This window comes from Jaculus jaculus, chromosome 12, assembly GCF_020740685.1.
Source record: "Jaculus jaculus isolate mJacJac1 chromosome 12, mJacJac1.mat.Y.cur, whole genome shotgun sequence".
Lineage (NCBI taxonomy): Eukaryota > Metazoa > Chordata > Mammalia > Rodentia > Dipodidae > Jaculus > Jaculus jaculus.
Genome location: NC_059113.1, coordinates 51,207,936 through 51,231,578, shown reverse-complemented (window position 1 = coordinate 51,231,578; position 23,643 = coordinate 51,207,936).

The following is a 23,643-nucleotide window of genomic DNA, read 5'->3' as shown; positions in this document are numbered from 1 at the left end:
GCAGAAGACCCCACACTTGAAACAAATAAGTTAAATTTTTTTTTTTAAAAAAGGCTATATTCTTATAGTCCCTCTAACCCTTCCCCATTCTACTGAAGACCCTCTTCTATGGGATTGTTGGTATTCACTATGGGGTCCCAAAGGCCTCAGTCAGTTTCTTTGGGGGAAGAATGGTGCCTTGGGGTATTCCTACCTACCCTGAGGCCCTTATGATCTTTCTGCCCCTTCTTCCAAAATGTTCCCTGAGCCTTGGTGGGTGTGTTAGAAATCTGATTTAGTGTTAAATTCTATGCAGCCTCTGGCTTTCTGTTTTGATGAGATTTGAGTGAGTATAGTGTCTGTCACCTTCTCCCTGGAACTGGTTGTCAGGATTGCAATGAGAACAGTACTCATGCCACCACTTTCTCTGCAATGTCTCCAGACCCCAGCAGATATGGTAGAGATGACCTGTCTCATGGTAGGTAGTCAGATATCTTTTCTTCTTGTGCTGACATATCCTAGATCTCCCCAGTATTCTCTGTTGTCTATAAGATAAAACAGATTTTCCAACCAAAAGTGAGAGCAGCTTGGATATAAGGGAATAAACATAGTTATTTGAGAGATTTTTTTTAATGTGTGTGCTCACTCTTTTTAACCAAGAGTAGTGGAGGTTCTCTCTGGATTCTGAGTTTCCTGTCCATGGGCTTCTGACTTGGTTCCAAGTACCAGCTATGAGTTCTCCTCCACTGAGCAGGTATCACATGTCCAGTCTGAGAACAGCTGGTCATCCATCTTGGCTGAGTACCACTATTTCACCAGTGTGTACTTCTTGCCTGGCTGATTGATGTTCATGGCTTGCATGCACTCTTCTTATTCACAATTGTTGGTAGCCATTATCCCCTAGAAGCTCCCACAGAATTTTCCAGTGCTATGAGGTCTAGCCAGGAGGGAACTAGTTTCCCTATAAGTTTCAGCACAGCTCACACTTTTATATCTCCCAACCCAAAAGGTCTCCCCATCTCCACTAGCTGAGTGAGTGACCACTTCACAAACCAGTGTGAGTGCAGAGACTGGTTGGGACTTAGACTTTCATTCATAGACCTGCTACTAGAGGTACTAATTGTCAGAAGCTGAGCCCTGGTACCACCTGTCCTAACAAAGCCAATCAAGTTAACTGTAAAAAGTAGAAAAGGGAGATCTAGTTAATGTCATAATGCTGGCAAGAAGAATGAAGAAGTGTGGTGATCCCCTAAGTCCACCTCCAGGGTCTTGGTATAAGGTCTGGGTTTAAGTAGAGGGCCACATGTATGCAGAACTGAGCAGTCCTGGTCAAGGTGTGGTAGGCTCCTGTAAAAGGGTCTGATTTGTTGTTGGCCCAGAGAAAAGTCTCTTTTATACAGTTACTTCCTTTCACTAGCTGTGTGATCTCTATACCATCCCCACATTCCCAGGTGGGTCTTGAGATTTGTCTAAAACTATACCTACGTACTGTGTCTTATCTTCATTTTTACACCATGCCTTAAGTCATGAAATTATATTTGTCCTGCCTCAGCATATAGTAGAATTGCTAAGAGTCCTTACATTTTATCATTTCCCTTGGTAATCTACCTATTCCATGTCCCACACACCAGCATCCACAGGCAGCTTCTGATCTGTAGCAGAGAAAATGAGTGAACAGTGTTTCAATCAATGTTTGCTGTTGTTTTCTTATGAATAATTGCTTATGTAGACATTTAACTAAGTATATCTTATATTTTATAGCTATATTATCAAATGGTAGTTTGCAACATAAAATATAACTCTCCTGAAGTATGAGATCAGAACATACCTAACTTTTTATTGGTACTATATTTAACAAACCATACCTAGCATTCAAGAGGGAGACATTAGGACAACGAATGTGGTTAAAAGTAGAATTCAGCTTTTGCAGTGTCCTGGCATCCTTAAAATACTTTGAAAATATGGCCTTGATCCATGAATTAAATCAGTATCTAAGTGAATGTGTTGATGTTTTATTGATCAGATCTATATAAGTGGGAATACAGCATATACCTGGGTATTCTTATAGTTATCTTTTTAACATCTTATTTTTTTCATTAATTACATATCAACATTAATTTTGTATTTTGAAACAAATTGATTTTGTATAATTGAATGTGTCATGCATCTGTATTAACTGATTTGATGGCATAAGGTTATGAAAACAATGCCCTGCCCCTTATATACTGTTCCAAAAGGAGAAAGCTATGTAGAATGATATGTTAAGGGTGAAAATAGCAATACAGTAGATTTGAATACCTTAAAAAAAAAAAGTAGAATTCAACAGTCTAATGCAGATATAGTCAGTGAAAAAAGGGGCCATTAAATTAGAATTTTGAGTGAGATAAAAAGTTTGATATCCTACTCCAAAATATATCCCTAACTTTGAGTGTTTCTTAGCACAGTGTTAAAGGAGTACAACTGGTAGAAAGTAACTTGAAGTATACACTAGGACTCCAATGGTACTCATAGGCAGTCTGGAAGACATCATTATAATCAAGATAATAACATCACACATATCACCCTGTATTCTTCAGGGTTCTCTAGAGGAAGAGAACCAAATATATGATGAATAGCTGTTGCAAAGAGGATTAAGTTAATTGGCTTATAGGATACAGACTGTCAGTCCAACAATGACTACATAAACTTTGTGTATGTGATGATTTCTTATTGTCAACTTGATTGAATCATAATCATGTAAGAGGGACACACTTTTGGGGCAGGACTGTGAGGGTGTTTCCAGGAGAGACTGATAGAGGGAGGAAAGCCTTTCTCTAGATTGGACAGCCCTCCTGGTTGTGGGTTATATGTCAAGAATTTCCAAGAGAATTCAGGGCTTTGTTTTCTGGGTGTTCATGTTACTCGCTGATGTGCACATCTACCCTGTTGCTGCTGTCCTTTGTAGACATAAGAGCCCAGCTTCATCAGCCTTCCAAAATGGACTGAAGACCAGCAGCAATCCTGGATCCCTCCAGGTCTTCAGCACCTGATTGGGACTGCTGAGCCATCCAGCCTCAAGGACTCATCAGTTTTCTCATTCCCTTCCTCCCTCTTTCCATACCCCATGTACCATCATCCACAAACAGCCTCTCATCTATGTTCTGCCTTTTTTTGTTTTGGTTTTTCAAGGTAGGGTCTCACTGTAGCCCAGGCTAACCTGGAATTCACTCTGTAATCTCAGGGCGGCCTCGAACTTATGGCGACCTTCCTACCTTGCCACTCGAGTTCTGGGATTAAAGGCTTGCGCCTCCATGCCTGACTTGTTCCGCCATTTTTAATCAATTTTTCTAATTTTCTACAATTTTATATGCATAGAACAGTAAAAATCAGTTTAGTTTGGATTCCTGCACTCCGAAAAAATATTTTGAAATTTGTGCACACTACAGTTTGTTTCTTTTTAAAAAACTTGTGAGTGGTATCCCATTTTGTACATGTGTCACAAAGTGTTTAACCTATTTACCTATTGATGGTATCCACTGGGCTAAGAACTAGTTATCCTATCTATGTAAGGAGATTATCCAGTCTGACAAAGTAGACTTCAACTCAATGAAATTTATGAGAGACACAGGTAGCTAATACAATAAAAGAGTCACTCACCAAGAAGTATTGGTGAGTCTTAAATGTGTGTATATGAAACCTATAGAGGCAAGACTTTTCAAAGAAAAAGTACTAATTAAAAGAATGGAAAAAACTTAAAATAAGCTGAAAGCACTGAAAGGGGACATGGGAGGGAAGAAAAATGTAACCCGAGAAGATTATGATCAAAATATATTCTGGGGGCTGATGAGATGGCTCAGCAGGTCAGCAGTTAGAGTGAGAATAGGCACGGCAGGGCCTCTAGCCACTGTAAAAGAACTCCAGACGCATGCACTGCCATGTGCATCTGGCTTGCTGGGACCTGGAGAATTGAACCTGGGTCCTTAGGCTTCACAGACATGTGCTTTAACTGCTAAGCCATCTCTCCAGCCCCCACAGAAGTTTCTTAATAGAGTGGACAGTGGTTGACAGAGAGATGCTCCAGCAGTTACCTTTTCATTGCTGGGACAAAACCCCTGACCAGAAGCAGCTGATGGAAGGACAGGTCTATTTCCACTTCCAGTTTCAAAGGGGAAGCCTCATCATGACATGACGAGCTAAGGCTGGGTGTCACATCTGCCACTCAGCTGTGGTGGGGGAAGCAGCAAGAGCAAGCTAACTTTGAACACCATGGAACTGGACCAATAAGGTTCAAGGTTTTTCTCCAGTGCCATACCTATAGCAAGTTTCTACCTCCCAAAAGCTCCACAAATCTCCCAAACTGCCACCAGATGGGGACCAAGTTTTCAGAACACATGAGCCTATGGAGGTTTTTCATTCACACTAGCACAGATGCATTCAATTATCCAGGTCCCCACATAAGCCAGATGCACATAGTGATGCATGTGTCTGGAGTTTGTTTGCAGTGGCTAGAGGCCCTGGCATGACCATTCATTTATCCCCTCTCTCTGTCTCTAACAAATAAAAATAAATAAGTAATATTTAAAAATAATAATACTTTAAAAATCCAGTTACATAGATGAGAGGAAAATGTTCACATATTAGAGCTAACATTATGCTGGCAGAAAGAAGTAAGTATGAGAGGAAATAAGTGGAACCGAACACTGTGAACTTGGGGGTACTGTCAACAAACTAAGGCTAAGAGGTTTTGTTTTTATTTTTATTTATTTATTTGAGAACAACAGATAGAGAGAGAAAGAGGCAGAGAGAGAGAGAGAATGGGCGCGCCAGGGCTTCCAGCCACTGCAAATGAACTCCAGACGTGTGCACCCCCTTGTGCATCTGGCTAACATGGGTCCTGGGGAATAGAGCCTCAAACCAGGGTTCTTAGGCTTCACAGGCAAGCACTTAACCACTAAGCCATCCCTCCAGCCCAAGGCTAAGAGTTTTTAAAAGATCACTTTGACAAATCTGTAATAAGACTGAAAAAAAAGAGAGAACACCACTTATCAACATCTGAAATAAAACAGGATCTATCACTACAGACAGAAAAAAGATAATCAGAGGGCAGGGGAGATGGTTCAGTGGTAAAACGTGCTTGCTTACAAAGCCTGCAAGCCTGGAGTTATAATGGGGTACCAAGGATCCAGGAGAGTCCTTGCACTCAAAACCCTGGATTTGTTTATAATTTTAGTCAAAAAATTGAATAAAAAGAAAGCTGAGGATAATTATTAAATTATATATATATATATATGTATAGTTAAATTTTATTTTAAATATTTTTTATTGACAACTTCCATAATTATAAACAATATTCCCTGGTAATTCCCCCTCCCCCCACTTTCCCCTCTGAAACTCCACTCTCCATCATATCCCCTCCCCCTCTCAATCAGTCTCTCTTTTAATTTGATGTAATAATCTTTTCTTGCTATTATGATGGTCTTGTGGATGTAGTGTCAGGCACTGTGAGTTCATGGATATCCAGGCCATTTTGTGTCTGGAAGAGCATGTTATAAGGAGTTCTACCCTTCCTTTGGCTTTTAATGCTTTCTGCCACCTCTTCCGCAATGGACCCAGAGCCATGGAAGGTGTGATTGAGATAGTTTAATGCTGAGCACTCTGTCACTTCTTCTCAGCACCATGATGCCTCCTGAGTCATCCCAAGGTCATTGCCATCTGAAAAATGAAAGTTCTCTAGCTAAAAGTGAGAGTAGCATGAATATATGGGCATGAACATTAAGAGAAGTGCTTACTGGGCAGTTTGATGAGCATAATATATACTTTTAGCCAGACAGCAGCAGACATTACACTCACAGGGCTCATGACTACCTCTGTTGTAGGTTTTGAGCATCAGGAATATATCCCTTCCTATTGAGCAGGCCTCTAGTAAAATTAGAGGGTGGTTGGTTTCCCCCATAACAGACATGCCACTATTGCACCTGTTGGCTCATTTGGCCTGGCTGGCCAAATATAAGGCTTGCATTGTCCACTGTTGGGTATCTTCACTGGTGATTTCTCTCTTTCTCAGTGAACTGCATGCAGAATTGCTTCTTCTAGCTTTCTGTCATCTGGTCTACATGGAGGAGGTTTTCAGCTCAGCTCCAGCAGGGTTTCTCAGTGACCTTGCAGCCCAAGTATGTGGAGTCTTAAGAAATAGGGTCTTACCATCTATTCCTGGTGGGAAACCAAGGGCCATATTAATAACCTGTAATGTTTTGGGGACATGAGGGACCTCCCTGGCCAACAACTCACTGGAAGATATACAATCCCTGGCACTGAAAATTTTCTAGTAACAATCTATGGCTCCTGTGTGTTCCACTGTCCAAAAGAGTAGGTTTCCATATACCTTATTTATATCCTCTTAGATTTTGATTAGACCTCCATCCACCTTTCCTTACTCAATCTCTTCCCTGACCTCAGTCAGATATTTTCACTCCCATTAATCTGTTCTTCCACTTAGGTATATACAATACCATCCTATTCGGTCCCCCCTCCCTCCCTTTCTATTCCCTTTATATCTCCTTTCTAGCTTACTGGCCTGTGCTACTGAGTTTTCTTCCTACTTACACAGAAGTCCAGTTATTTGTAGCTGGAATCCACATATGAGAGAGAACATGCAACATTTTGGTTCTTTGGTCCTAGTTTACCTCACTTAGTATAATACTTTCCAGATTCATCCATTTTCCTGCAAATTTCATACCTTCATTTTTCTTTAGCACTGAGTAGAACTCCATTGTATAAATGTGCCACATCTTTATTATCCATTCATCAGTTGAGGGGCATCTAGGCTGATTCCATTTCCTAGCTATTGTGAATAGAGCAGCAATAAACATGGCTGAGCAAGTATCTCTAAGACAGTGAGACAAGTCCTTATGATATATGCCTAGGAGTGCTATAGCTGGATCATATGTAGCTCTATTTTTAGCTGTCTCAGGAAACTCCACACTGGTTGACATAATGGCTGAACTAGATTTCATTCCACCAACAGTGTAGAAGGGTTCCTCTTTTTCTACATCCTCACCAGCAGTTATGTTCATTTGTTTTCATGATGGTAGCCAATCTGACAGGAGTGAAATGAATCTCAACCTAGACTTAATCTGCATTTTCCTGATGACTAGGGATGTTGAACTTTTTTTAGATGTTTATATAACATTTGTATTTCTTCTTTTGAGAACTCTCTATTTAATTCCATACCCATTTTTAATTGGGTTTATTTCTTATTATTTAATTTTTTGAGTTTTTTGTATATCCTAGATATTATTCCTCTGTTAGATGTATAGCTGGCAAAGATTTTCTCCCATTCTATAGGTTGCCTCTTTGCTCTACTTACAGTGTCTTTTTTTATACAAAAGGTTTATAATTTCATGAGGTCCCAGTGGTTAATCTGTGTTTTTTTTTTTTTTTTTTTTTTAATTTTTTTTATTCATTTATTTGAGAGCGACAGACACAGAGAGAAAGACAGATAGATGGAGAGGGAGAGAATGGGCGCGCCAGGGCTTCCAGCCTCTGCAAACGAACTCCAGACGCGTGCGCCCCCTTGTGCATCTGGCTAACGTGGGACCTGGGGAACCGAGCCTCGAACCGGGGTCCTTAGGCTTCACAGGCAAGCGCTTAACCGCTAAGCCATCTCTCCAGCCCTAATCTGTGGTTTTATGCCTGAGCAATTGGGGTTATATTCAGAAGTCTTTGCCATGACCAATATGTTGAAGGGTTTCCCCGACTTTTTCCTCTAGTATTTTCAGAGTTTCAGGTTAGATATTAAGGTATTTGACCCATTTGGACTTAATTCTTGTACATTGAGAGAGATAAGGATCTATTTTCAACCTTCTATAGATGCATGTCCAGCTTTCCCAGCACCATTTGCTGAAGAGGCTGCCTTTTCTCCAATGAATACTTCTGGTATTTTGGTCAAAGATCAGGTGGCTATAGCTACCTGGACTTACATCTGGGTCCTCTATTCTATTCCATTGACCTACAAATCTGCTTTTGTGCCAGTACCATGCTGTTTTTGTTACTATGGCTGTGTAGTATAGGTCAAAATCATGTATGGTGATACCACCAGCCTTATTTTTGTTGCTCAAAATTGTTTTAGATATTCCAGGTTTTTTATGCTTTCAAATGCATTTTTGGATTGTTTTTTTCTATTTGCATGAAGAATGCCATTGGAATTTTGATGGGGATTGCATTAAATGTTTAGATTGCTTTTGGTAATATTACCATTTTCACAATATTGATTCTTCTGATCCAAGAACAAGGGATGTCTTTCCATTTCCTAGTATCTTCTGCAATTTTTGCTTGAGGGTTTTAAAGTTTGCATTGTAGAGTTCCTTCACTTCCTTCGTTAGGTTTATCCCAAGATACTTTATTATTTTTTTTTTTTGATGCAATTGTGAATGGGAGTGATTCTCTGATTTCATCCTCTGTGTGTTTATTGTTAGCATATAGGAAGGCTACTGATTTCTGTGTGTTTATTTTGCATCCTGCTACATGGCTATAAGTGTTTGTCAGTTCTAACAGTTTGCTGGTAGAGTTTTTAGGGTCTTTTATGTATAGAATCATGTCATCTGCAAATAATGATAACTTGACCTCTTCCTTTCCAATTTGTATCCCTTTTATGCATGTCTCTTGCCTTATTGTTATGGGTAAGGCTTCTAGTACTATATTAAATAAAGGTGAGGACAGTGGACACACTTCTCTTGTTCCTGATTTTAGAGGTAAGTTCCATGTTTTTCTCCATTTAGTATTATGTTAGCTGTATGATTGTCATAAATAGCCTTTATTATGTTGAGATATGTTTCTTCTATTCCCAGTCTCTGTAGCACTTTTATCATGAAGGGATGTTGGATTTTGTCAAATGATTTTTCTGAATCTAATGAGATAATCATGTGATTTTTGTCCTTCAGTTCATTTATATAGTGTATTACATTTATCAATTTGCGTATGTTGAACCAACACTGCATCTCTGGCATAAAGCCTACTTTGTCGGGATGAATGATTTTCTGATATATTCTTGTATTCTGTTTGCCAATATTTTGTTGAAAAATTTTGCATCTATGTTCATGAGGGAGATAGGTCTAATTTTTTTCTATCTTTGCCTGGAGTTTTGGTATTAGGGTGATGTTGGCTTTGTAGAAGTAGCTTGGTAGGATTCCTACTGTGCTGCACTGTGGGCTCAGGTAGGATGTCTGGGTCACTGGATCACTGCTCTGGTCACCTGTGCTGGGTGCTGGGTGCTGTGAAGATGAGCTCCCTTTCCCAGGTCTCTGGTGCTTATTGTTGCTTGTGCTGGTGGGGTGGGGGAGGCTGTGCTTGGTGGCTCTAGTTCTCCTGCTGGTCCACATGTTCCTCTTCCTCATTAGCTCTTCCTCCATCCTTCCCTGTGGTCCTTCCTTCACATTTCTTGAGTTTGCTAGCAGGCCAGTGTGAGTGGAAAATCTGCTCACCTGGCTTTTCCTGTGGCTCAGGCCAAGTCTGGCAGCTGGGGCTCCATGTACCTGGTGCCACCGCTGCTGGAGCTGCTTCTGCCTGCTTCTGTGGGCTCTAGACACTCTGGATCTCTCCTACTTCTCTGCTATGGTTGATAATTTCTTATACACCTCACTTTTTAGTAGAAGAGTGTATTTTGCTTTTTTTCTTTTTTGTCTATTTCTCCCCTAGGCTGCTTTGGCATGGCTCCTGTGCCACCATCTTAACTAGAAGTCAAATTATTATATTTATTGAGGGAAGTACAGAGCCAAGGGAAGGCAAACACGTGGCTAGAGATCCCACATGGAGGGCCTGGAAAGAAGCATAGGAAGAAAAGAGAAAGAAAGTTCAAGGAGCTCCTGACATGTGGGCATCTGGAGGGATTAAAGGACTCATGCAGAGAGTACAGGCTAGGAGGCCCTCCTGGCTGACCTTGGGCTAGGCCCTAGGCTGAACCCCACCCAGCTGGGCCTACACCTGGGCAGAGCCAGCCCCAGGCCCAGCAGAGGGAAAAGCTTACCCACAGCTAGAAGTTCCCAAGTGATCAGAGAGACAGGGAGCCTGCCCTCCCTTTGCAAAGGTATTTATAACCTTATGGGGGTGGGCTATCCTGAGCCAGAGGGACAGCTGGTTGGTTAGGGCTAGGGGCTGTCTCAGGAATAGGTTAGCCCTGGTACCAAGTTCCAGGGGCTGAACTTGACTAACCACAATGTTTAAGTCCTATGAAAGATCTCCTTCCCAGGAGGTGTCCTGACTGTTTGTGGACAAACAGTTCTAAGGAACTAGGCAAGAGTGATAAGAAATCAGATCATCTTTGATTTCTAACAAGTGCAAACTTTCCTGCCCTTTTTACCTTCAGCGGTCCAGTCACCCTTACTCTATCCCCTGCAAGGTCAATTTCCCTGTAATTTCAAATAATGCTAGACAGGCATTCATTTGCAGTAGCAAGTGATCCTGGCACACGTGTGTACACACTTCACACACATACACACTTGCAAGTAAATACTCTTTTTAAGAAGACAATTAGAACATACTATGAGCCAGTCTACACATGTAACAAAGATTCAGGCCAAGATGGTCTACAACACATCACACATGGTGAAAAGGAAAATTTGAATAGTGCATGGCTATCAAGAAACAGTGATTTAGTGACTTACAGAAAAAGAAATTTTAATTTCTACATGGTCTTACTGGATAATTCTTTAAGGAAGATTTAGTACCAATTCTATACAATTTTTCTCAGAAAATAAAGAAGGAGGGAATACTTCCCAGTACATTTCATGAAGGTTGTTTTGCCCAAATACTAAAACCATGTAAGAACAGTACAAAGAAAATATGATGACACAACAATATTCCTTATGAACAGAACTACAAAACTTCTTAACAAAATAATGGTAAACAGAATTCAGAAAATAGAAAAAGAATTAAGCAATATGACCAAGTCAGGTAATTTCAGGGGTACAACACTAACCAAATATTCACAAATCAACCAGTATAAACCATGTTACTAACAGAGTAAAGAACAGAAATCACATGATCATACTAACCAATACAGAAAGGGTATTTCATCAGATTCAACATCTACTAAAGATAAAAACTGATATAGAAATGGGAGTAAAGGTGACCTTTATCAACTTGATAAAGAACAATTATAGTTGGTTGTGGTGGCACATGGCTGTAGCCCCAGCACTCAGGCTAGGTCAGGAAAACTATGACTTCAAGGCCAGCTTGGTTTACATAGTGAGACTCTGAAACAAACAAACAAATACCCCAACACCATCTACAAAACCTCCACTAATAATACTATGCTTATGGTGAAAGACTGACTGTTGTCCCCTAATACTTGGAACAGGAAGGAAGTTACTGACACTGTACAACATAATATTGGAACTTCCTTCTGACCAATACAATGCGGAAAGGAAAGAAAAGGCATGTAGATGAGACAGGAAGCAGTAAAACTGTCCCCATTTTCAAATGGCATAGCTGTCTAAATGGAAAGTCTCAAATAGTTTAAAATTCTAAAAAATCACAATAACTAAGTTCAGTAAGGTTTTATAAGATCAGTGCTTAAAATAATTATACTTATTTTTTGGCATGGGTATGTGGAGGGGTGGAGGATGCAATTAGCACTTTTAAATCTAAATCTAAGGAATTGAGAATTTAAAATAATAACACAATATGGACATTTTTGTCAAAAAGAAATTAACACTGACCTGAACAGAATTAAATTAAATTAAGAATAAATTGAAAGGAGAATAGCTTCTGATGGGAACCGGTGGTGATGTGGAAATTTGCACTGTCTTTAAGAGCAATGGGACCTTTCTTGGCTCCTAGAGTTAGGGTGCCTAAACCTCACAGCTACACAAAACATCCAGAGTCAGTGGCCTTCAGGTTCTTGTCTTATGAATTTGATCAATAGATAGTTACGTTTGGAAAGATTTTTACTATAGAAATTATAGAAATAGAGCTGAAGAGAAGGCAGAGCTCTTCCCACAAAGGGGTTCCTGGAAATGGAAAGGCCATCTAGAGACCCAGATTGGGGTATAGGTGGTGTATAGAGGCTGCCAGGATTTCAGAATATGGAGTAATCACTTTATACATTGCTTCCTAGTCTAAGAGAGAAGAGATCAGACCAGATCCCATGCCATGTGTTCAGGCTTCTAGTCATATCCTCTAGTGAAGTTTGGGGATGGGGGTGGAGAAGAGACAAGGAAAAAAACCCAGATTTTTTCAGCCTCAAGAGCATTCCTGGTTTTGACTTTTGGAGGACCCTGCCACCTCTAAACTCTCTCAATGGCTTTGTTTCTGACACTCAAATGAGACACAGAAAGATGTCAACTCTATAATGTGTCATTGTAGAAGCAATATTTAAGTCCCCAAATCCTAAGGAACTTGCTCTTCCAGATGAATCTTTTGCTAACAGAAATGTAGGAAATAGAGCTGGAGAGATGGCTTAACAGTTAAGGTGATTGCCTGAGAAGCCTAAGGACCCATGTTTGGTTCTTCAGGTTCCATGTAAGCCAGATGCACAAGGTAATGCAAGTGCCTATGGTCACACATGTGCACAAGGTGGCACACAATTACAGTGGCTGGAGGCTCTGGCATGCCAATTCTCTCTCCCTCTCTCTCATATAAAAAAAAAGATTCAGTCTCTTGGGCTTGCCTCAAAAACAAAAACAAAAAAGAAAGAAAGAAAAAGAAAAAAGAAGAGAAAAGAAAAAGAAATGTAAGTTTTCCAGGCAGTAAGCATGCCAAGCTCAAGATGTACTGCAGGGCATGAACTGGTGAAGGAAACTCAGTCCTTGCCCACTGCCCTGATGTGGCCAGGTGAGGTATTTATGCCCTTATGTAACATTTATTATGTTGTGAGAATTGTTCTCTGACTCTCTCATGTGTTTATGAATTAAATTTCACCATCAGTCTGCATGTTCAGGAGAAGTATGGTGCTTTAACCTGGACCATCTGCATGTGCAGGAAGCCTGAGCTGCTCTGATTTGGACCATCTATAGCCTCAGGCACCTATAGAATATGCTAGAACACCTGGCTTGTGTTGGAGGGAAGACTACTGACTCATTCTCTTTGCTTTCACGCATAGCAGGTGCTATCATGAGTGTTTATCAATAATCATGAGGATGGATTAAATGGAACTATGTTGTCACTTTTTTTATCTTGTCATTTTTTTGGTGAATCTTCTCAGGTGATGTCATAGATCCTTCTTTTTTCCTTCTAGAGGTTTCAAGTTTTGTTCCTTTTAAGCATTCTATTTTCTTTGAATTGATATGTCTTTTTATTTATTTATTTATTATTAATTAGTTTTGTACTCAGCGAATACAGTCAATTTGGTACCATTGTTAGGTTCATCCATGACCTACCCCCTCCCCCTGGCCCCTTCTTGTTGAGGTATATGGGTCATGCATTCTGGAGTTAGCCCACAGTTATGGGTAGGAGAAATGTCTCTGCATATCATGACCCAACATGTGGTTCTGACATTTTTTCTGCCCCCTCTTCCGCAAAATTTCCCTGAGCCATGTTGGGTTCATTTTTGGTTTTCTTCAGTGATGAGGTGTTGGGGGGCCTCTGGGTCTCTGGATCTCTGATTTGGTAGGAGTTGATTTTTCTCTGTGTTGATCTCCTTCACCCTTGTGCTGGTGCCCGGTTCATCAAGAAAATAGCAACCTTGCTTGTTTCGCCAATTGTTCTTAGTTTCAGCTGGGGCCCTTTTGAGTATGATGGGGTGGCTCTCTCCTTAGGAGCTACATCTATCTGAAAAAGAGAAGCAGATTCTCCAACAGAGAGTAAGTTAGCCCCAGACAAATGAGATAACCCTTACTTTTTTATAGAGAATTAAAAAGTTTAGGCCCTCTTGTAGCCCATGATTGGTGGTAGCTTGATAATGGAGAGCCGGCTTATGTTTGAATATGGTTCTGACTTGTTTCCCAGCTTGAGCTATGGGTCCCATACTACTGAAGGGATCAGTTAGCTGAATCAAGAGCAGTTGGTTTCCCACCATGGCTGTGTGTAACTATTGCACTTGTGTGAGTGTCACAACAGGTTATTTGCTGCTAAGTATGGTGCTAAGCAACCATGAGTTGCTTGGACAGATATTGGTCATTTTCCCCCAGTCACCCATGTAGCACCTTCTGGCACTAGATGCACTGACTGTCTGGGAACTGACTCTCTTCCAGCTTCCAGCCATGCCATTTCATTTTACGTGCCAACCACATAAGGTGTCTTCAGCAGTGGGGTCTTACCACTAACCTTTGGTGGGTCATCAAGTACTCTGATAGAAATCTGTCTTTCTTTTAGGAAACATTGTAGGTCTCTCTGATCAAAAGCTCATTGTGGATGATAGCCACATGCTGGTACTGGGAGTTACAGGTCAGTGCCCACTAAGAAAAGGAAGAAAAAGATAACTAATATAAATGAGTTAGAGAGAAGAGAGAGAAAGAGAAAAAGAGAGAGAGAGAGAGAAACTGTAGAAGATTAAGGTCAGTCCTCATTATACCCTCTCCAGTGTTTTGTGGCTCAGGTGTTCCCTCTAAGGGCCTGGTGAAGGTTCAGCCATTTGGTCTGCCTTTTAGAATGTAGAATTTTATGGTACCATTGCCTTTTGGGTCTAGATTTGTGTTTCCCACCCCCTCTGTTTCCCTCCCCTCCCTCCCCACCTATCCTATTGTCTAGTCCACAAGATGCTTGCTGGGTATGGAAGGCATCTTGGGTAGATTCAGGTTAGGTGCTGTAGATGAGTGAGACTATGTGGCGACTTTTCTTCTGTGATTAGATAAGTTCACTGAGAATGATCTCTTCCAGGTTCAACCATTTTTTCTCAAATTTCATTGTGTCAATTTTCTTACTGCTGTATAGAATTCCATTGTGTAGATATACCACATCTTAGTTATGCATTCTTCTAGTGATGGACATCTGGGTTGATTCCAGCTCTTAGCTATTACAAATTGAGCCACTACAAACATGGTTGAGCAAATCTCTCTGGCCAGTGGTTTGAAGATTTTAGGGTAGATGCCCAGTAAGGGAATAACTGGGTCTGTTATCTCTATAGTCAGTTTTTTCAGGAGTCTCCATTGCTTTCCAAAGTGGTTGTACCATCCTACATTCCCACCAACAGTGGATAAGTGTTCCTACTTCTTCACATCCTCGCCAGCATTTATTTTCATTTGATTTTTTGATGTTTGCTATCCTTATTGGGGTGAGGTGGAATCTCATAGTTGGTTTAATTTGCATTTCCCTGATGATTAGGGATGATGAACATTTTCTTCAGTGTGTGTTTGCCCTTTGTACTTCTTCCTCTGTGTACTGCCTTTTCAGCTCTTTGCCCCATTTTGTGAGTGGGGTGTTTGACTTTTTGCTGTTTAGATTTTTGAGTTATTTGTAGATTCTAGAGATTAGGACTCTGCCAGTTGGATAACCGGCAAATATTTTCTCCCATTCTGTGGGTAATCTATTGGCTTTGCTTATTGTATACTTTGAATTGACATGTCTTAATGATATGCTTAATGATCAAGCACAGCTTCCTTTTGTCTACCCGTCTCTCAATCCTTCTTACTCAGGAGTAATCACTACTACACATTCAGGTCAAGTTCATTTAACATCCACATATGAAAGGACATGCAATATTTGTCTTTCTGTGTCTGATTTACTTCACTTAACATCCCTCAGCTCCATCTATTTTGCTGTAAATGACCGTGTTTCATTCTTTATGGCCAAATAACAGGCCACCATGTATGTGCACCACACCTTCAATTATCTGCTGTTTGCATCTAGACTGATTCTGTGTCTTGGATACCGTAAAGAATGCCACAGTAAATATGTCAGTTAAGAGAGCCAAATTAACAGTAAAAAGAAGAAAAAAGAGATTTATTCAATGTGGCTGTTAGAAAAAAAAAAAAAAAAAAGCAGAAAATGCAACTAGAGAGCACTCGGCTCAACAGCAGAGCCGGGCTTTATTCAGGGAAAACCAGAGAAGGGCTCTGACCAGTCACATCAGAAACCACTTCCTTCACAGACTAGGGTACTTATAGGACTGGGGCGGGGGGGGGGGGGTCGCGGGGGCAGTCACTGTGATTCTTTGGTGTGGCCCGTCCTCCTTGCCTCAGGACTTGGTCCACTTCAGGAAGTGGTAAGTGGGATGGGTGGTCTAGGTCACTCTTGGGAAACAGAGTTACAATGAGATGGCAGTCAGAGTCCCGAAATGGAGACATTCTGGTTCTAACAGTCCCAACTCTATCCTTACATAGAAAACCAGGGTAGGAATGTGTCAGGAGTGAGTTCTGGTTCTAATCATGGGATTGAGGTAGACGTGTTGTCAGTGGGACTGGAGCAGGAGCATGGATTCAGTCTTGTGAGGTGGCTCTGGAAGTAAGAAAATGCTGGAGGTAGCCTCAGAAGCCCAAGTAGCAACAGGTGCTTCTGAAAAATTCTGGTTTGAACAATGGGGAACATGGGGAAGAAGGATGAAGAAATTCAGTGTCCCTTCGAGTCTATCTTCGGGGTGCTGACATGAGGTTTGAGTTTAAATTGAGGGCCAGAGGCCTGCGTACTAAGCAGTTCTGGTCAAGGTGTCGTCCCACCCATCACTGTCTGGCCTCCAGTCTCTCCTGTGAGGTGGTCTGACCAGTTGCCAACACTGTGAAATCTCTCTCTGGGGGAAACAAGTTTCCCTTCTGACTGGCACCAGGCTTGGGCCTTTCTTTCTCACAGCATGAGATTCCTGGGGAAATTCCAATTTCTTGGGGTTCATTGTTTCATTAGTGTGATAGCCGGGTGTGGGGGAGTGGTTGGAGGGCATGAGTGCCATTTATAGTATCTTCCTTCCTGCCAGGGTGGTGCCACACATGGTGCTTTGGGGGTTTATTTGTGACAGGCTAATTTCATTTATTTCTTTTTAAAAAACTATTATTTATTTGCAAGCAGATTGAGAGGGAGCATGGGCACACCAAGACCTCTTGCCATTGCAAACAAAGTCCAGATGCATGTGCCACTTTGTGCATCTGGCTTTGTGGTACTGGGAAATCAAACCTGGGCCAGCAGCCTTTGCTAGCAAGCACCTTTAGCAGCTGAGTCATCTCCGTAGTCCCACATTCTTTTTGGATATATATCCATAAGAAGGTTCACTGGACCATCTGGTAGATCTACTTTTAGTTTTTTGATGACTGTCCAGACTGTTCTCCATACTGGCAGATCTAAGTCGTCACAATATCAAAGGACCTTTCAATGGTCATGGGAGAACCAAAGCCCTCCCCTGGAGCAGAGCTTTCTGATCCCACACCCCCACAGAATATAATTCCCCTGCATACTGAAAGGGGCTTCTGGAGAGATCACTTCTGAGTACTAAGAGTGCTAAAAGCCACCGAAGCGCAGCTCACATGTAAGCTGTGCCTCCAACAGGAGCCCTTCCACTAGTCCAGAGGTGAGGATCCCTAAGTAGCCATTGTTCTCTTGGGGTTCAGCCCCTGTTCCACCCCTCCCCCCCCCGCAGTGCTCTCTTCCTAGGAATAGCCTTCCTCCTCTGCTCCAGCTCTTTGTACCCAAGTGGCCACAGGAGGCCTTAATTTGAATATAAAGCCCCCATGCAAGCCTGACCTGTTGGAGTCCCTGACTCTGATCCACGCAGTCATGCTCATGAAACCAGGAATTCATTGTTTTGAATTTGCATCAAGGGCTGCTTTTCCGTCAGCCAGACTCCACGCTGAAGACATGTGCATCTGCTTAGAGTTACTGGAGCCAGTAATTTCTCAAGGCCGAGTGAGAGGCCGGGAAAATTCCTCCAGGGCTGTGAGCTGCATGTAAATCCCATTCTGGTGTGGAAAACTAAATTCCTGTCAGCATTCCACAGCCAGTCTTCATCCTTATCATTCAGGCCTTCTGCCCACTTGCTCCAGGCAATGAACAAGTGAGGGGTTGGCATAGCTAAGCCTCCTTGGTTTTGATTTTGATTAAGAGGTGGGGGTGCTCAGCTTTGGAGAGATAAGGTGTTTTAGTCAAGCAGAGAAGTTAGAAGTATGGAAGCCATCTCTATGTGGTTTTCTCCTCTCTCCTTGTGCTTTCCTCCTCTCTCTCACTTTCAAACCTCATCCCTGATTTTTGGTTACCAACCTGATGCTGATACCATGTGACTTTCTCAGGTCTGGAGTTTGGTCTTTCAGAGCTGGCCATTCTTGCCCCTTCCTCTAAGTTACAAGAAGCTGACAGTTGGGAGGGGGGTAATGTGGAGGACTCCACAGTGGGCAGTTGTTTACTTTCTTGAGCTAGGCAGGCAGGATGGTCAGCACTTGCTAAAATTCTTATCTCTTACCTAACCTACTTTTCCACAAACAACCTGGACCCCTCAGGAGGGAGGTCTTTCTTAGGACTATACCCCTATTCATCATAGTCGGTCAAGTTCAGCCCCCAGAACTTGATGTCAGGGTTAACCTCTTACTAAGACAGCCCCTAGTCCTAACCAACCAGCTGTCCCTCTGGTTCACCTGAACCTAAGGCCCACCACCATAAGGTTATAAATACATTTGTGAAGGGAGGGCACACTCTCTGAGCTGCCTGATCACTTGGGAACTTCCAGCTGCTGGCGAGTTTCCCCTCAGCTCAGCCCAGGCCTAGCCCATACTCTCCACATGGGCTGTTTACCCCCTCCAGCTCCTCACATGGCTGGAACTCTTTGAACTGTCTTTTCTCTTCTTCCTTTCCACAGTTTTCTCAGGCCCTCCATGTGGGATCTCTAGCCATATGGGGGCCTTTCCTTGGCTCTGTACTTCCCTCAATAAATATAATAATTTAACAGTTATCCCTCTCAGCCTTATTTTATTCAATTCTTTGATTAAAATCAGGCATAAACCTAGGGTGTAGAGTTCAAAGACTTTTCTGAACCCCAAGAACCCCATTTTAGGAGGGCTCAAAGGAGACAGAATGGGGGGGCAGGTAGAGAGGTGAGAGTGAGAGCAAGAGACAGAAAGAGAAAGAGGAAGAGAAAGAAACACAACGTGAGTAAAAGAGAAGAGACAGAGAGGGGGCAGGCAAAGGCAGAGAGAATAAAAGAGTGGGTGACAGATGGTCAAGAGAGAGGAGATATCCACAGAGTATCAAAGACAGACACACAGAGAGAAACAATGACAGAGGATACAAAGGGGGAACAGTCAAAGACAGAGAGAGTTAAAGAGAGAGAAAGAGAAAGTCAATGACAAGGAGAAACTTAGAATAATCAGAAAGGGGTATAGTCAAAGACAAACAGACAGAGAGACAGGAAGACATGCAGCCAGACACACAGAGAGATAAAGGTACAGAAAGAGAGAGAGAGAGAGAGTCAAAGACAGACAAAGAGGGCTGGAGAGATGGCTCAGCAGTTAAATGCACTTGATTACAAAGCCTGGCTGCCCAGGTTTGATTCCCCAAGTATACATGTAAGTCAGATGTACAAAGTGGCACATGCATTTGGGGTTCATTTGCAGTGACGACGAGGCCCCTATGTGCCCATTCTCTCTCTCTCTCTCTCAAATAAATAAAAGTATTTTTTAAAAAGACAAGGAAGAGTGGGCTGGAGAGATGGCTTAGCGGTTAAGCGCTTGCCTGTGAACCTAAGGACCCCGGTTCGAGGCTCGGTTCCCCAGGTCCCACGTTAGCCAGATGCACAAGGGGGCGCACGCGTCTGGAGTTCGTTTGCAGAGGCTGGAAGCCCTGGCGCGCCCATTCTCTCTCTCCCTCTATCTGTCTTTCTCTCTGTGTCTGTCGCTCTCAAATAAATAAATAAATAAAATTAATAAAAAAAAATTAAAAAAAAAGACAAGGAAGAGGATAGTCAAAAATAGAGAAAAAGAGGGGAGCAATCAAAGACAGAGATAGAGGGAGACAGAGAGGCCGCATAGACAGATTGAGAGAGACTGCAGGAGAAATCTCAGTCTTAGAGGAGACTTCAGTTCTTAAGTTTTGCAGGCAAGTGTCTTAACTGCTGAGCAATCTCTCTATCCCTTATTATGTATTTAAAAAAAATATTTGAATTATTTGCAAACAGAGAGAGGAAGAGAAGGAGACAGAGAGAAATAAAGAGAGACAATGGACTGCTAGGACCTCTAGCTACTGCACACAAACTTCAGATACATGCAGCACTTTGTGCATCTGGCTTTACATGGGTATTGTAGAATTGAACCTGGGCCATTAGGAATTGCAAATAAGTGCTTTGAACCATTGAGCCATCTCTAAAGGCCTTAAATATATTTTAAATTAACCAATAAAAATATATGTTTCCATGTGGCTGTTTCACAATGCCTTTTTACAGGAGCTCTAGGAACCAAACTCAGGTCCTCATGCTTGCGTGGAAAGTACCTTACTGCTGAGCTATCTCCCAGCCCTAGTATTATTTTTCTCTTTGCCTCAGTGCCCACACACAAATGGGGAAGAGTCCAGGTGGCTATGGCCATCTCCACTACCGCCTGAACAGATTTCTTCATGGTGGGTCTGTTGGCACTATCATGGTGGTGATTCAACACAGTCATGCAGTTTCTCACCATTCACAATAGTTTTAGTCTGTCACAGTAACAAGGTGGATTGAGTGTATATGGAAGGATCACTCGCTCTGTCAGCATAGTCCTCTTCTCTGGGCAGGAAACACTTAAGGACCTCAGTTTGGGTTCACCACACCACACATCTCATAAAAGCCAGATGTGGTAATGTGTACAGTACCTATAATCCTAAGGGCTGGGGAGGTGGAGACAAGAGGATCCCTAAGTCTTGTTATCCAGCTGGTCTAGCAGAATTGGTGAGCCCCAGGTTCAGTGAGACACCCTGTCTGAAAGAAAATAAGGTAGAGCAATTGAGGAACACAACCAACATTTGACCTCTGGCCTCTGTATGCACACACATGTACACAAACACATAGACACAAATACTCCCCCCCCCCCCACAAATTATAAAATAGATGTGAAATATCCAGAGGAAGACATGATCCATATAAACAAAGCAGCCTTTTGAGCAAGCCAGCCTTTCTTGGACTGACCTTCCAGAGTCTGCTGTCTATGACCCTTGCTCTTTTTTATTTTATTTTATTTTAATTATTTTATTTTACTGACAAATTCCATAATTGTAAACAATATCCATGATAATTCCCTCCCTCCTTCCACTTTCCCCTTTGAAACTTCACTCTCTATCATATCCCCTCCCTCTTTTAATCAATCTCTCATTTATTTTGACTTCATGATCTTTTCTACCTGTTATAATGGTCATGTGTAGGTAGTGTCAGGCACTGTATGGTCATGGATATCCAGGCCATTTTGCATCTGGAGAAGCACATTGTAAAGAGTCCTATCCTTCCTTTGGCTCTTACATTCTTTCAGCCACCTCTTCCACAATGGACCTTGAGCCTTGGAAGGTGTGATAGAGATAGATATTTCAGTGCTGAGCACTCCTCTGTCACTTCTTCTCAGCACCATGACTTCTGAGTCATCCCAAGGTCACTACCATCTGAAAAGAGAAGCTTCTCTAACCAAAAGTGAGAATAGCATCAATATATGGGTAAGAACATTAATAGAAGTGCTTACTGAGCAGTTTGGTGAGCATAGCATACACATTTATCTAGACACCAGCAGACGTTACACCCCTAGGGCTCATGACTAACCCTGTTGTAGGTTTTTGGTATCAAGGATGTATTCCCTCCCATGGAGTGGGCCTTCAGTCCAATTAGAGAGTGGTTGGTTTCTCCCATAACACACATGCCACTATTGCACCCATTAGCTCCTTTGGCATGGTTGGCTAAATTTAAGGCTTGCAGTGTCCACTGTTGAGTATCTTCACTGGTGATTTCTCTCTCTCTCATTGAACTACATGCAGCATGGCTTTTTCCAGCTTTCTGTCAGCTGGTCTATATGGAGGAGGTTATCAGCTCAGCTCCAACAGGATTTCTCAGTGGTCTCTCAGCCCAAGTATGTGGAGTCTTCAGCAATAGGGTCTTACCATCTATTCCTGGTGGGAAACCAAGAGTCTTGGCAATGGCCTATAATGTTTTAGGGTTATCAGGGACCTCCCTAGCCAACAATTCACAGGAAGGTATGCGATCCCTAGCACTGAAAATTTTCTAGTAACCATCTATAGCTTCTAAGTGTTCTACTGTCCAGAAAAGTAGGTTTCCATATGACTTATTTATATCCTCTTAGATTTTGATTAGCCCTCCCTCCGCCTTTCCTTTACTCAACCTCTTCCCATGCCTCATTTAGACCTTTTCATCCTGTTAATCTGTTCTTCTACTTACATATATACAATACCATCCTATTAAGTCCCTCCTCTCTCCCTTTCAAACAGAATAGAGGACCCAGATATAAGTCTGGGTAGTTATAGCCATGCGATCTTCATCAAAAATGCCAAAAATCCTCAATGGAGCAAATGGTGCTGTGAAAACTGGATATGTATCTGTAGAAGGATGAAAATAGATCCTTCTCTCTCTCCATGTACAAGAATTAAGTCCAAATGGATCAAAGACCTTAATATCAGACCTGAAAATCTGAGACTGCTAGAGAAAAAAGTAGGGGAAACTGTTCAACATATTTGTCTTGGCAAAGACTTTCTGAATATAACTCCAATTGCTCAGGAAATAAAACCACAGATCAATCGCTGGGACCTCATGAAATTACAAAGCTTCTGTATGGCAAAAAACACTGTAAGTAGAGCAAAGAGGCAACTTACAGAATGGGAGAAAATCTTTGCTAGCTATATATCTGACAGAGCATTAATATTTAGCACATACAAAAACTCAAAAAAATTAAATAATAAGAAATCAAACAACCCAAATTAAAAAAAAATGGGCTATGGAACTAAATAGCGAGTTTTTAAAAGAGGAAATACAGATGGTATATGAACATCTAAAAACATGTTCTACATCCCCAATCATCAGGGAAATGCAGATTAAAACTATGTTGAGATTCAGTCTCATTCCTGTCAGATTGGCTACCATCATGAAAACAAATGACCATAAATGTTTGCTAGCGAGGATGCAGAGAAAGAGGAACCTTTCTATACTGTTGCTGGGAATGCAATCTGGTCCAGCTATTGTGGAAATCAGTGTGGAGATTCCTGAGATAGCTAAAAATAGATCTACCATATGATCCAGCTATATCACTCCTAGGTGTATATCCTAAGGACTTGTCTTATTACCTTAGAGATACTTGCTCAATGGTTTGTTGCCACTCCATTCATAATAGTTAAGAAATGGAACTAGCATAGATGTTCCTCAACTGATGTGTGGATAATGAAGATGTGGCACATTTATACAATGGAGTTCTACTCGGAGGTAAAGAAAACTGAAGTTATAAAGGGAATGTGACCCTTGCTTTTTGATGGAGGTACCTTCAGAAACCTCTGAGATTTGGAGAGCCAGCTGGGGAGAATGTAGATGTCTCTCACAGGGAATCTTAAGGAAAAACTGAGCACCCATTAGAGCTAGATGGAGAGGAGGCACTGCATGGTGCCTCCTAGTCTCAGACTTAGTGACTTTAATGACATTTTTGAGGGTAACATGCAGCTGTGTATGACTCACTGGCCTCTTAGCTTGCCAGGGAGCAATAGGTCCACACATAAGTGAGTTTTCTGGGAGGGAATGCATATACTATCCATTAGTAAGAAACACCCACTTTCTTCAATGAGTGTCCAAGATCAAGTGTAAAAGCTTGTGGGAGGCCCCTATCCAGCTAGCCT